The 16,212-nt window shown below is 36.8% G+C and overlaps 1 long non-coding RNA gene across 1 annotated transcript in view; it reads left to right on the top strand.

The window, feature by feature from the left end:
• The window catches only part of LOC135321672 (uncharacterized), a 228,093-nt gene that overhangs the window by 52,067 nt on the left and 159,814 nt on the right, over nucleotides 1–16,212 (top strand). Inside the window, exon 3 of the long non-coding RNA XR_010381609.1 lies at nucleotides 4,397–4,498. This is a non-coding gene — a long non-coding RNA (uncharacterized LOC135321672). The remainder of the gene's footprint in view (nucleotides 1–4,396; nucleotides 4,499–16,212) is intronic.

Genomic DNA, 16,212 nt, shown 5'->3' with positions numbered 1-16,212 from the left:
CATATTCTAAACATACTGAGTATAATCTTTAATAAAGTAAATTAAAATCTATTACATTTACTATACCCATATTTATTTTTTTTAAGTAAGTAGTAAGTAATCAAATAGGACTATTTACTGCCAGGCTAGTCATACAATTTGGTCAATATGCCTGGCAGTAAATGGTCTTCTATTTTATTACTTATCAATGAGGAAGTGCCAGGGAAGTGGTTGTAGGCCAAGTAGGAGGAAATAAGTTCAGAGACAGATAAATGAATGGTGCCCGGGTTGCTGCTAACTCTTCCCCTAAGGTGGAGGGAAAGGATTCTCTGACAATCTGGCAATCATTCTCAGGTCTGCGCCATCCTCATCCAGACAACTTAATACTAAGAGTCACCCGGATTAGGCAGATATTTTCAACCCATTTTAGACGCTAAAGAATGTACATTATATTACCAAGTCCAAACTCGTTCTGCTCACCATACTACAGGCCAATAAATCAGGAGACAAGGTGTTGGGTCAAGGAATAACAAACTTTATTCGGAAAGTCAGCCAGCCAATAAGATGCAGGCTAATGTTCTGGAGAATCATCTAACCCAAGTCAGAATTTAGGCTCCTTTTATACTAAAAAGGGGAGGGGGTGTGGCTGATTGTTGCAAACTTCTTGGTGTTGAAATCCTTTGTTTTGGCAGCTGTCCACGTGGGTCAGGTCATGGTGTCCCTGTAAGCCTCCAATAAGACAACTATTGTTTTCTGTTCTGCAACTTTTTTATCTTTATATTAATGGGAAAGTGTTATACCCTTAAAGGTCAGAGCCTTCAGAATGGGCTGTCCTGTATATTACAGGTTCTAAGCAATATTCTTTTATAAAAGGTGCAGAACTAGCAAGACTAAGCACAGGAAACAGCACAGGGTTAGAGGTAAAGGAACAGAGCTAATATGGAGTCAAGTTGTTCTTCCCTACTACAACTAGATTGGGCTGAAAGAAGGAAAATTCATGAATAGTATGGGCAGGATCCAGGCAAATTTTAGAACATTGGCTAGTTTACTTGAGAGAGGAGGGAATGAGAGGCAGGACACTTAATTCCTTGTTAAGGAGGAATACAACAGCTGGGCAGTCTGATGGCTCAACCCCATCTGCAGTCTAACTGCGTGACTAACTTACATCCATCCAGAGATGACAGCAGAAGTTCACAGAGACTTTTTGGGGTTTTTTTGGTTGTTGTTATTGTTGTTTGTTTGTTTTTTGCAGTGGGTCATAGCTGCTATATGGGAGATATGCCCTTTCAGGAAAATTTCCCTGAGACAGACAAGCTCCCATGAGAAACCCCAGATGGGGCGTTGACTAGATTTTGGACTCTTATCACCCTGAAAGGATTAATAATGCTAGTGGATTGATGGAGTTCACCCACTATAGAATGAGAAACCCACCCAGAAACATTTAAATAAATTATTGCAGTCAGCCTTGACACCAGAGAAGACTCCCCTAGCTTTTATGTTGAAAGTGAGTAAGAACTTAAGATATACTATTTTGATAATAGGACAGTAAATGATGTAGATTAAGGTAGATTCCTTTTAAAAAGAGACTGCTATGTGAGTTAAGCCCAAGTCATTCAAGGGGTGCAAACCCCAGGGCCACAGTCTCAAAGTGGTTTGTCTATGGCTGCTGAATCAGAGGGTCCCCAAAGCTGAAATATTGGTGCCAGTGATGAAGACTTTGCTGCCCCATATAGGCCTTTGATGGACCGATAGCATGGGAATTTTGTTTGATTGAGCCATGAGCAGCCACCTTGTCACTGGAGACTTAAAGTAAATGTGCTTTACTTAATAGCACAGTTCCACTCTCACCCTGCATGTTCCCTGTTCCCTCTCTCCTTCTCTAACCTGACTCAGCTGCCTTAAAAAGAAAGAGAATCAGGGGGAAAGGCTAAAGTTCTCTTGTTCAGAAAGGGAACTGAAGTCCATACATACCCATCCTAGTAATCTGGGGAGCTTTGGAGAGGGTAAGGACTGAAATTTTTGCAGCTCTACTTGGCACAGGCAGAAATTCACTATCCTATATGGTCCCATGAGGGAAAAGGGACACCCAAATTCAACTGATAGAGTTTGGGCAAGGTTTACAGTGGGGAAAGGTGATCTATAGGTGGGACCCTTTGAGTTAATTCTATCTACTATTCCATGACTTCCCTTGCTGAATGTATAAATGATAATCAGTGTTTCACATAATGGTACTGTGAATGTTCATAAAGTCTAGGGGGATTTTTCTAGGAGGAAAAGGGAGACTAGGCAGACGTGCTAGTGAGACATATAAAAATATTACCTAACCTATCTTTCTTTGTCATCTCTGCAACAAAAAGCAAAGCTTCTGGCTAAATGTAACTCTGAATTCACAGAGGTTCCCCTAAGTATCTGAGCCTGGTTAATTGAACAATTCAGCTGAGCAGAAAACTGGTGGTGTTCACTTGGATGCTGTGACTCTTTAAGCTCAGTGCCAGCTGTACAGAACCAAAAATACCTGTGGTTGCCCCTTTCAGTGGGGCAGAGCTTAAGACAGTTCTCATAGCTCTAGATATTACTACCCTTGATAAACCTAATTATGGGGGTTTTAATGATTCTTGGCCCATCATTGATACCTTTTCCGATGATGGTGTTGCTGTACCAGTGCAGTCAGTCAACTGTGGCCACTATTGGATGTCATATCTTCAGCTTTCCAGTCCATCCATGCACCTCTTACCACAACAGCCAGTGAACAAGAGGTTGATATTCAAGGTTTTTGATGATCTTCCATGCACTCTACAATTCACAATCATCTAATATTGTGGAGTGTTGGAACAGTCTCATAAAGCATTAACTTCAGAAGCTTTCTGACTCTAACTCCCTCACCTTGTCTGGTCCATACAGTTCAGGAAGACAGTTTGGTCACCGAATATGGCTTTCTACAAAAATGGATCATCTTCCCTAGACAATGATCATAATAATCAAAATGAGGGGAGGTATATAGATCTGTTTTGAAAATTCTAGATTATGGGTCATTACTGGCATAATTAATTTTTCTTGTCCCTAAAACTAAAGCAAGAGATGGTAAGAGAAACTAGCAGTAGGAATGGCAATGATGGGATGAGTTCAAGAGATGGATCAGAGGGAAAATTAGCAGTACATCATTGGATGCCACTACGTCAAGCAGGGATGAAAGGGAATTGTGAAGAAAAGAAGGTGTTAAAAATGATACCTGGATCAATTGTGATATCTTAATTGAGAGATGGACTCTGGGAGAGGGAACCAGTCTGGATTAGGTTACCAGGGAATAACAATCTTCTTTAAAAACATGTTGAACAAGCAGGTGAACGTGTCCTATAGTTTCAGAGCTGAAGAGTGAGTTATGTGCTGGGAGTGTAGCTTTGGGAGCTGCTGATATAAAGAAAAGATTTTAAATTATGGTACAGAATGAGATTTCCCAGAGAGTGCATAGGCAATATGACAAAAATTCCAAAGATGGAAATGTACAAAGCAACATTTTTTGTGGTCAGTTTAAGAAGTTTAGACAATGAAAGTAGGGATACTGAATTTAGAAAGAAATTCTAGACTTTTAGAAAGTTGCTTTTAGAATGAGCGTATTTTATTCTGAAGAAGAGGGAAGCTAATCCTTAGAGAAATGCAACTTCTTTTATCAGCACACATTGTATTAAATCATTGTTTCCGTGGACAATTTGAAAAATCCAATGGTACTTAGATATTTAGAGTGAAAAAATGTAGTGGGGAGTATAGATTATAAATTTCTTAATTCTTATAATACAACACATTTATTTTGTAATAAAAAATGCTGAAAACAAAACTCTGTATAATCTTTTTGGCAAGAAGAAATGTTTAGAAGACAGTGATTCTCAAGATAAGTGACTGAAGGGAGATATGATGTATTTATCTTCCTAAAAAAAGATGGCATAGATTTTTAAATGTCTTGAAACCTGTCTGACAGGAGGGGAAATCCACTGACCATGCTCATCAAACCACAGATGAGTGCTCTTTTCTCAGCTACTCTGGTCCTCCCAACCAGATGGGAAGAGAGAGCTAAGAGTGCAGATGTGTACAACTCATCCCTGTCTCAGGTGTATCAGGATCTATTTTAATTCCTCTTTAAAAATAACAGCTCTTTTTTAAAAACAAATTATAAGGGCCGGTAATAAAGAGTATTTTAGACAAGTGCCAACTATGGTGATGGTTACATTTGCCAATTCATTGCCCTGCAAAAAAAAACTGGAAGAGAGTATTATGTTTGGTATAGGTTTTGAAAGACTGTCTCAATATTTTTAAGTGTTTGGAAATGTTATGGAAAGGAGTCCTTGAAAATACAACAAAACATATCAAAGAATTATTTGTATAATATCTACCCTCTCACATTCTTCTGCTTTTCCATCCTCAGCCCCCTTCCACCACTGCTGGCTTCTTTTAGAATTGAAACTCAGAACAAAGGGGTGAGAAGAGACAAACAACAAAGGACCTGACACTTTGTGAAGAATGACAGGTAAAGTGGTCACCTGTGTTATTTGGAGGAAGGCTCATTACAAGATGGTAATTAAAATTATCCCTCACACTAGTAAGTTAGAAGAAGCAGGGCATAGTATTTCTCCAACATACTTTACAGACGACTAAAGCTTATCCCTCTTGTGCCCTCCTGACAATTTGTGCTACGTTCCCAGATTCTCTCCTCATCAATTTTCTTCTTGGTTTTTGAAAGAGAGACGCCTAAGTCATTTTCCAGACCTAGTTCTTTGTGCTTACTATTGCCTTAAAAGGGATGTGCTGTGAGACTGTACGTATTAAGGACACGGGAGGCTCACCGTGTAATCTGTGCATCGCATGAAGGATTTATAAAATAAAAGGCTATTTATAGATTATGATCTAAACTCTCATCACGTTCTTTTCTTTCCCAGAGAATCCCGCTTGGATTTCTCTCCTTTCTCCCTTCCTTGCTAATTGAATCTTCTTTTTTTAATGTTTCTTTCCTTTGTCTTTTCTTTGCTTTCTTTGAAGAGAAAGTTAGATTTTTATTCTCGTTTTATCCCTTTTCATCTTGTTTTCCACTCAGTAGATGGTCTGTTGTTTTGTACCTTGCTGCTAAGTTGGTAAATTCTCCACATCATTTATTTAATGAACTAATTACAATTCTTCTGACTTTAATTTGGTCAGTTACAACTCATGTTTGGTTACCTCGAGTTCCTAGACTGACACAAATTGTGTCACTTCTAGCAGCTACACGTGCCATTGAAAATAAAAATTTGGTGTCGTTCCAATCAGTCAGCTCTCCCTTCTCCTTTTTAATTATTTATTTTATTTTTAAGGCTCAAACTTCTGTCATTATGAAAAGGGTTGTTCATTATTCCAAAAACTGCTAAGAACAGGATTGCTACTCAAGCAGAAGAGAATCTGTTTTAAGTGGTGAGACATTTGGGTTGATTGTGGAAGAAAAAGGTGCCTCATTCTTTCCCTTCACTGGTAGAAATGCTTTATTTCAGAATTCTCAGACCTGGTCCTTTATTCACATTATGCTCAAAATAGAACGTAGTGACATTTATAAAAGGACAGATGAATTCTACTTTGTTTCTTTATACTTAAATGCTTTAAAATTTAAACACTTCATGAAAAAAAGATTAAAAGAGTGTATCTATTAACACTACTATACTTAAATTAGTGGATTCAAGTCTGTAGAATGTTAAAACAATGAGATTAAGTGTTGAAAGAGTCATTCTAAATATTTATTTAGCCCCATCTACTTACATCACTGTAATTGGTGTTTCTCTGAGATACAAAAAAAGCAGAATTCAATTTGATTCAACAAATATTTATTAAATTACTATTTTGGCCAAGACACTGTGCTAAGTGCTGCATGGAATACAAATATAGGAAATGTAGTCTAGTAAAGACTAGAGTTCAATTCTGTTTATTTCAGACAAGATTTATTGAGCAGCTAGATACTGTGCTAAGTATTTAAAAAACACAACATATTTTCTGTAGGTAAAGGAATTTGCAGTCTGGTCAGTTGGAGTTGATAAATTCTTAAAATTACATGCAAAACTGTGTGTGTAGGTGGTGTGTGTGTGTGTTTGTGTACATTTATGGTTTTTCTGAGAAGAGGGACACTATCTTCTAGATTCTTAAATAGTTCAGTGACCCCTCAAATGTTAAAATTCACGTATGCAATACAGGGTAGAGTCTCAGAACTGTAAAAGCAGACCAAACAAAGGACTCCTTCTGCCCTGGGTCTTTCAATTACCTATTGCCTACATGGGGCTTGGGACAGGGCTATGTGCTGAGATGACCATTTAACAAAGTACTTTATAAGGCAAAGGAAGACAAGCTTCCAAATCAGAAGAAAATTTTAAAAGCTAGTACTAAACAGTGAGTATTAATTGTTACAAGAAAAAAAGGAATAGTCAGTAAATTTTGGAAAAGGGGAAACAGGCTTTTGGATCCCTGAAGGAATACAACTCTGAATGGAGCCTTGAAGGTCGTGTAGGACTTGGGTAATTGGAAACAGAAGACAGTGCATGCCTGGAATGGGCTTTAGAGGAGGGAGTGAGCAGGAGATGGACAGGGGTGCTTTCCCTGATGCTTCCAGATACATCCGGAACTGGTGGGGTCCTGGACCCAAACTCTGTGGAGTCTAGTTGTCCTTCAGTCCAACTCTAAAAGTTGTCGCACCTGTTACGCCACTGCTGGTTAGGCCAGAAAGCAGAGATTTTGTGTGCATACATTTATTAACATAAACACATACACTTACACACCTGCTAGCATCACATATATATGTATGTGCAACTATGTGTGTGTGTGTATATATATATGAACTGTGATCAAAAGAGCTGTGTGAGCGATAATAACATATATCACTCACACAGCTCTTTCGATCACAGTTCATTAATAAATGTATTTATGAAGAGCCTGCCTTTTGTGAAGTGTTGTCTAAAAGCTAAAGATGACAAATAGTTCCCATCATCAAGGAGCAAATGTCCATCAGGTGAGGGAGAAGTGAAGTATTGCAAAGAGAACAGCATAAATAAAGGCAGGAAGGTGGGTAACCCCTTCCTAGATATGGTATTTCATGTGAAGTGTTGCCAAAAGAGGAGGCCATCAAGGAATGAATCTGATGAAGAAAGACCTCATGGAAAACAATGCATATCATGTTCAGAAGCTTAGGTTTTAGGTAACAGAGAAGCTTTAAAAGGTTTTCATCAGAAGAACAATGTAATTATATTTAAATTTTAGACAGTCTCTCTGGCAGCAATGTGGACAGTAAAACTAAAGATCAAGAAATATTTGCACTGTGTTACAGGAGACTAAGTGATAGAAGACATCCAGTAGACAGAGAAATATTAAGGACCGTAAGTAAGATTTTGTCCCATATAGATGTGGGAAATTAAAGAAATGAGGAATCTAGCATAACTACTAGGTTTAAGATTCGGGTGACGAAGTAGATGATGGTTCTCAACAAGGTAGGGAACACAAAGGAGGAGAGAGTAGAAGCCAAATTAGGTCAAATTCCTTAGGACAGATTGAGACTGAGGAATCTGAGGAAGTGAAGACGTAATCATCCACTATAGAAAATGAATCTTGAAGAACTCTAGATCAGAGGTCAGCAAACTAGGGCCTGCAGACCCGTTCTGGCCCAGTAGGCTTTTGTACATGCTGTGAGCTGAAAGTAGTTCTGCCTAATTTAAACAGTTGAAGAAAATCAAAATGAGAATAATAAGTTGTATTAGTTTTCTAGGACTGTCATAACAAAGTACCACAGGCTGGGTGTCTTAAACAACAGAAACTTACTTTCTCACCGTTCTGGAGACTGGACGTCTGAACTGTCCACAAGCTGTTGGCAAGGCTCTTTTCTCCTGAGGCATCTCTCCTGGCCTTGTAGATGGCTGTCTTCTCCCCGTGTTGTCACGTGGTCTTCCTTCTGTATCATTCTGTCCAAATTGCCTCTTCTTATAAGGGCACCAGTCATAATGGCCTCATTTTAATTACCTCTTTGAAGATTCTATTTCCAAATAAAGCCAGATTCTGAGGTACTAAGAGTTAGGACTTCCACATACGAATTTGGGGATAGGGGACACAGTTCAGTCCAGAACTGTCATCACATGTGAAATCTGCATGAAATTCAAACGCGAATGTTTTATTGAAACATGGCCGTGCTCCTCGTTCACGTTGCCGATGGCTGCTTTTGTGCTACAACAGCAGGGTTGAGTTGTTGTGCCAGAGACCGAATGGCCTGCAAAGCCTAAATTGTCTACTATCTGCCCTTTTCAGAAAGTTTGCTGTCCTCTACTATAGATAAAACATGAGTTGGCAGTTGCCAGTTTATGGCTGGTAATATGAGCGATGCAATTACTAAGGGAGACTGCGTTGTGCGAAAGGAAAGAGGGCGAGGTGTGCACCCTTAGGACACAAACAGGTCAGAGAAGGAAGAGGAGAAGAGGCTGCCAGGGTGATGGAGACAGAATGAGAAGAGCTGTCAGAGGAAATGAGGTGTTGAATTGTGTACACTGTTTCCCAAAAGAGGGAGTGATAGACAGTGACAAGAAGGGTTCCGATGTCATGGAAGCCAGTATTGCACATAGAAGGAGCTGGTAAATTAAAGCAAACGTTATAAAGAGGTGAGGATAATAAGTGTTAAAAATGGCTTTTAGATTTATTAATGACCTATTTGCTTTGAAAATTTCATGTAAGATATTTAATATATTAAATATTTGATAATTAAATTAATTATACCTAAATTTAATTAATATATACTAAATTTTATAAATATTTAATATATAAATATTTAATTTAATATTTATTAAAGACAATTTTGCTTTCATGGGGCTTGCAAAATGTTCCTCAAGAAATCAAGTTTCTGTACTATAACTACATTCTGAAAACACATCTTGTGAAATTGCCTCTAGGATAATATTTTAACCAGTGAGTAAAGTGAGGTAAAAAGGACAATTTCAAATACATTCTAAAACCAGTTGTTGTGTACACATTTTAAAAAAGTGAAATTTGCAAGTATTTCTGCCTATTTGTCAAACGTACCAGAAAAATACCAAATTTCCGTTTCTTTATGCTAAGACAATCATTGTACTTTGAAATTTATTGCTTTAATGTTAGTCTCAAATCCTTAACTCTTCCTCCTTAAAGCAAACCACTTTCATATAAAGAGTAGATCTTATTAAACTTCTGTATTTTATACGACTTCATATTTTGTGCCTTGGATGAAGCTGTTCAAAAGGAATGTCACCAAGGACTTTATCCTTGATAAAAAAAAAAAGGTTATTTGAATAGAAAAGTGAGCTGTAATCATGAACCAGTGGTTTAAAAATTATGATTAGATCAAAACAGATGCACTGTTTCTATGGGTTAATTAGTAAGACTAGTGCAGAGGACCTATGTGTGCTTATAAGCATTAGTTGCTATCAATAAGAAATTAGCTCAAACATATAGATTCAGAGTGCAGGATCATGAGCATATGGCAAAAGTACTAACGAAGGAACTGTCACTGAACTTCAGTACCCTAAAGACAAATACATAATTAACACAGAGAATGACTTGTTTTTTGAGTGTAATTCTGTTGCTACTAAATTCCCTTATGCCTCTTACGTTTACTCTTGAACATTATTTTCCTTATTATTATTATTATCATCTTTATTATTTGGTAATTATCTTTAAATCTGCATTTTTCCCAAAAGATTTTTTACCCTTGCTACATCTCCTGGAACATTATTTATATGTTTTCTACCCAAAGTTATTGATTTTCTAGCATTTGGCTTCTTAGGGAAGAAAAAAATATTTAAAGGGAAGGATGAAAAATATTTATGAGAACACATCCATCTGAAATAAGTACTTTGATGCACATTCTAATATTTATATTGGCCTAGGTTTATAATTACATTATCATTTCAGGAGCAATAGAACAGAGTGGTCTGCACATGAGAAAAGTATTTCCATTTGAAAGACCCGTGCTCTATTTAGAAATGGCTCCTGCATAACAAAGTACTGGAAATAGATTTTTAAATTAGATTATTTTAATAAATAAATGCAAATGATAATGTGCTTGGTGTTTGTAGCTAACATAAGAGCATGATTATAATTGCCAAGATGAATACTTCTTCAGCCACATTCTTGTACCTAATGACTATCATCTTCATAGGAAAACATTTGATATCAAAGCAGAAATCCTTTATTTCTTGAATACTTTCATGTCAAGATAAATTTCCTATTTAATGTCTTAATGGTACCTGTACCTTGAAGAACAGCTTTAGCATCAATTCTTTAAAACGTGTTCTCAAAGAAGGCTAGTTCCTAGAAAATATGATCAGACAATATTGTGAAATGGATGCTACATTAACATAACTTTTAGCTGCATTTCACTTTCTGGGAAAAAAACAAAACAAAACAAAAACAACACTTCTAGCTGCAGAGGGATCATGAAAAAAAAACAAAAGAAGAAGAATGTGTGGTGAAAATAGTCTTAATACTGTCCCCCACTCACTTAATTATTTAGATGTTTGATTACCAAAATCCTATGCTTTATAGTCTTTAGAATGTGAATATGAATGCTAAATCCAGTGTACAATAAAATCCCCAAAAGGAGAGCAAACATTTTGTGAGGACATAGTGACTCTTCATATGACCAAAGTTTATCGCCGGGTGCTTAGCTCACAAAGTGCTTACGGGGACGTCAAGGCTGAACTCAAACCTCACTGTGGAATCTGCTAGTAATTATCATGTTATATTCCTAATATAATAAGTAAAGTAGGGAATTTAAGCCTAACTTTTGTTCAGTCAAAGTGCCAATGGCAGAACAGCTGCATAGTCTTCAGCCTACTTTTCCAGTTAATCAATAGTTAAGTCCAGAAACACTGGAATATGAGTCGTTTCACTTTTTAGCAGGTATCTTTACCATTTGCCAAAGTTTTTCAGAAATAAAATTTATCAGTTTCTACACGTATCACTCAATCACGAACAATCTAGAAATTGACCACATTTTTTGAGTTGCTATTTTTGGTTTATTTGTTTGCATGCTTGTTCCCCCAACTATGCCCTCCCCTCAACACTCTACACACACATACAACACTTAGACTGCCAGGTAGCCACGCAGAAAAAAAAGCCCCAGTCTCAGAACCTTGTTTCCTAAGTTAGGCAATATTTTCAACTTTCCTAAAGATGTTTTCTTTCATCACTTTTTGATGAAAATACCATATGTCCCCGTGGCTTGCATAATAGAAAATGTAATCATATACATCTGGGCAAAGTGAAGGATGCCAAAGCTGACCCAGGAGCCAAATTATGTTACCTTAATCTTCCACACTTACTTCAGGAAAAAATATTAAAACTTAAAATAATAGGGTCTAGAAGCACTAAAATGGCTCAATTTCATAGAATTTGGAATAGTAGTTTAAAACCCTTTACTATATTTTTTTTTAAAGCTACCAATTAAGCTGCTAAAGTTTGGAGGGTTTTTCCCTCAGTATCAAACTCCTCATAATTCAATTTCCATTTGAGCAGTCAAGAAATATATACAATTAGGAGCCCAAAAGCCAGAGGTTGACTTGCAATTGGGCTGCCTCTCCTGTGGGCATTCCCACAGGTGAGCAGTAGCAAGGATTTCTATATTTAAAGATAGTCTTTGATTGCTCCAAGCAATTCTGAAGTGTCCAGCTGGTATACGACAATACCATATTGTAACTTTTATTTCTCAAAAATATTATTTATATTGTTACTAAAATGGTATAAATTGATAGCTTTATGTTGTTTCACACTTTGACCAAAATATTTCTGGAGGAGAACAAATGCGAATTTCAAGAGGAGAAATAAAGACCTAAACCAAGCCCAAACTCAAATACACTTTGTTTTTTAGTTTCGTTTTGTTTTGCTATGTACCAAGTGTCAAGACTGTGCTATATATAGTGAATTGAAAGAATTATTTAAGATGTGGTCCTTGACCTCAAATAGCTGACAATCTTGTGAGGTAAGAAACTATATTTGCCTCCTGTAATGCATGATGGAGAAGAGGTTTAGACGGTGTTCTGTGTCAACACTGAACAAAGCCAACTAGTCTTTCCTGGATATATAGAAAGCTTTCGTTAAGATACCTGCTTCCATATATAAAAGACTCCAATTTTAACTTTAAAAATGTTTCACAAAGCAGCCATTCATGCCACTGGAAGTCTGGAAAAAATTTGGCAACACGAAACAAAATAAAAAATCTGAATATATACACATTCAAATTCATTTCTTTGAAAACATTAGTCAACAAATTTTTACACAGAAACTATATGAATTCACCATTTTTTCCTTTCTTCTTTCCATTTCCCATCTACTTTCTTTTTTAGGTTACCCCAACACTGTCCAGGGTCCTGTTCCCTCAATTCCTTTGCACTTGGTCTCAATCTCCTAAACAACAACAACAACAAAAAGGCAGAATTGTCCAGGGAGGAAATAGACAATACTGGCATTGGGGGTAGAGGGGCTACCTGAAAAGGTGGCTTTGGAGCAGACAGGAAGGCCCTGCAGTCCACATGTGGAGGTGTGAATTTTATTTACTCTGTAGGTGTTCCATTGAACACTTTAAGCAGGACATTGGCAAGATCAGATCTGTATTTCAGAAATATGATTGCAAAGCACAGGGGTAAAAGAATAATTTCATTAACATGAAAGAGAAATAATAAGTGTCAGGAGGGATATTATAGAAGAAATTTTGGCCTAAGAGTCTGTATTAGTTTGCTAGGGCTGCTGTAACAGAGGAATACAAACTGAGTGGCTTAAACAGCAGAAACTTATTATCTCAAAGTTCTGGAGGCTAGCGGTCTGGAATCAAGTTGTTGGCAGGGTCTGTTTCTTCTGAGGGCTCTGAAGATATGATTGAGGCCTCTGTCCTGGACTTGCAGATGATGGATTTTGTTTTCACATAGTGTTTTCCCTGAATGATTGTCTGTATTCAAATTTCTGCTTCTTACAGATTCAGCAGTCATACAAATTAGGGCCCACCCTAACAACCTCATTTTAAACTTGACTACCTCTGAATATATCCAATAAGGTTATATTCTGAGGTCCTGGGGCTTAGGACTTCAACATGTGTATTTTTGAGGGGACACAAACCAATCCAATCCACAACAAAGGCAAATAAATGGGGATTAAATAATTTGAAATCACACAGTTAGTCAGGATTAAAATCTAGATCTGTTAACTCCTAGTCTAGGGCTCTTTCTAGGATACTAGAAAGCACTCTGTTGCCAGCCAGCATTGTGGTTTCAATGAGGTAGCATCTAAATTGCTGATATTGCCCATAAGGAATCAGTTATTAGCAAAAAGGTTGACTAATGTCTTGAGAAATTTTCAAATTAGAGTACTGTTGTTAGAAACCATATTGATTTTTTAATAGAATTTAGAAAGTGGAGTTACTCTTTTTAAAGCAAACATCAGGAAGTAATTCAAAGTACAGCACCCAAGCCCTCACTCATGTAGTCTTACTCAGCATCATCCAGTGATACTTTCAAATAAATCCCAGGAGCACAGTTTGTGAAAAATTAAATGGGATAGTGTATTTTTATTGGTTAAAACTCCACTTCTCAATGTACAATTTTTTTTTGCTTTCATAATAATGTCATAATGCTTATGTCATAGTATCCAAACCAAGACAAGGACTAAGTGGTAGTCATATGGAGCCTAACCTTGGGAACCAGTCTCAAATTCGCTTTCCCTGATGCTGTAAGTCAGCTCACATGATGATTAATATAGGGTTCATATGGGCAGTGCTCAAGTGCTATAAACCATTCAACAGATAGTTAACCACCACAGATAATTCAAATGATTCATTATGCTAAATCACTGTAACCATTGAATGGAAATTTGCTTAACACTACTAAAAAGACTTCATTACCTGAAGAGGTAGAACAGTTTTATTAGTTGTCAAAATTGTTGTGTCAGAGCCATTTATTTATTTTTTGGTGAGAAAAAGTGTATAATATTTCTTAATAAGTATGAGGTTACACAAAGATGGCCCCCAAGGAACTTGGAAATGAGTAAAATGAACTTGTCCAATGGAGAAGTAAATTATAAAAGCAACAAGTAATGGATCAGAGAAGACATAAGCAATCACTGGAAAGAAATAGGATGGCCATAGGCCATACATTTGGGTTTGATTCTAATCCAATTATACACACATGCATGCACACACACACACTTGCACACACATTCAAAAGGACTACGTCTATCAGAAAAGCAATTGGTCAGCATAAAAATGAAAACAGTCATAGAAGCAACTGTTGGCAGTGCCCATTCAAACACTCTGTTAGGTAGAGAAAGACTTGGCCCTCAGCCATGAGGTATTTGCAGTCCATATGGCATGTCTGTCCCTCCAGTGGAGTTGGATGGAGCTGATGATAATTGGTGGACTTTACTGATTTCTAGCGCTATTGGCAAACCGTTTTATGTTGCGGGAGAGGTGTGTTAAGCCACCTTAGAATGAGGCAATTCCATAATTATATTGTTTAACTCCTTTTATTCAGGTTCTACTCTTAAATAGCACCTGTCTGATTATGATTTCATTTCTCTATGCTGCTTGTCTATAGAGACAGAATATGCTAGTCAAGCCAATAGAGTACTCTAGTTCTATCTGATTGCTCTTGTTCTAATTGCAAATTAATTCATTGACATTCTGGTATCTGTCCCTCAGTTATTGTGCATGCCATTTATCCTAAGGAGTTTTCTTAAGGCTATCTTCAGGGTAGTGTTATGGCCTTCAAAGAGAATGGACAGCCTAATCTGTACTTTATCTGATTCTGTCTGGCTCCAGGAGGCCTTCCTTTAGATAACATTATTATTTTCTTATTTATTTCCACATTAAACAGTAAGAAAATATTTTCCCCAGTATGTTTCTATGAAATTTTTCTCTTCCTCTATTCTTAAACATGTCAAGTTGGCCTAGAGTCAACTGTATGCATCCTCTAATTTGGGAGGGTTGGGGTTTGGCGGGGGGTAATTAGGTTTATTTGTTTACTTATTTTTAGAGAAGGTACCTCTGATTGAACCCAGGACCTCGTGCATGCTAAGCATATGCTCTACCACTTGAGCTATACCCTCCCCAACTGTATGCATCCTTTAAGTCAAAAATTATTCTCTAAAACACACATACATACAAACTGTTACTTTTAAGAGCTTAAAGATTTCACTCAATTATTAACACTGAGTTTCACTGTAGAACTAATATTGTACCTTATGAGAAATACAATTTTCATTCCATTCGTATTCTTAAAATGCTTCAAATGGATATGTCTTTGAGTGTTAAGTATTTTAGCCTTCTGAAGGCTTGTTATTTAACATTAATGCTTCATCAAGAACTGACTTCTTTATAGCCTAGTTTTAGAATTCCATCAATAAGTACAAAGCTTCACAATAGGTCCTTGAACCTCCATTCTCAATAATAAGTAACATTTATCTCTTTGTTTTATATACGTTATATGGAATTAGAGTCCCCTCTAGAGACATTAGATTAGGAATTATAAAACCAATGTGGCATGCAGTCATTGTCCTGATATTTTCAAACCATCAACAAAGAATGGAAAAAGGGGCAGCTGGGCCCTGACCTACCATGTGGGACCATTTTATGCAGCAGGGTATCTCTCTAAGAGTCACTAACTAGACTGCCTGTGTAAAGTTAGATAAGGGGTAAGCTTAATGTTGAGAAAATCTATAAATAATTATGCAGTTCGCCAAGCAAAGTAACACTGCACCCTGCGGGGTCTGAATCAGATGACTCAGTATGTGAAGAAAAATATTTGTATTTAACTGGAATTTAATTTAGTTTCACATCCTCACTATAGGTTAATCTTCCCTAAAAGTAGGTCACTAAATTGGTGGTGTTTTGAAGTGTTAATTTCTTTTGCCACGTCTGTCAGACCTGTAGACCAAATTTTGTAGTTTATAATGTAAATCTACACTGATCCAGACTAATTTGAGGGGTTAATTCCAAGGTGATCAATGAAATAGCTAAAATGAAGACTACTGCCTAACTGTTAACAAGAGGACTTCAAGTGAAGGTCCTTCAAAATCTAATTTAATGAGAAGGGATTCGTTTGTAATTAATTCCATCATTTTTAAATAGGTACTAATAAGTGTCTCTAAATAAATATTTTCTTAAATTAAATATACATGTCTAACTTTTTAATTTATTTCTTTAAAAAGTTCCTTATAGATATTGTCCAGGAAATC

This window comes from Camelus dromedarius, chromosome 7 (genome assembly GCF_036321535.1).
Source record: "Camelus dromedarius isolate mCamDro1 chromosome 7, mCamDro1.pat, whole genome shotgun sequence".
Lineage (NCBI taxonomy): Eukaryota > Metazoa > Chordata > Mammalia > Artiodactyla > Camelidae > Camelus > Camelus dromedarius.
This window is presented reverse-complemented; position numbering and strand designations above follow the sequence as displayed.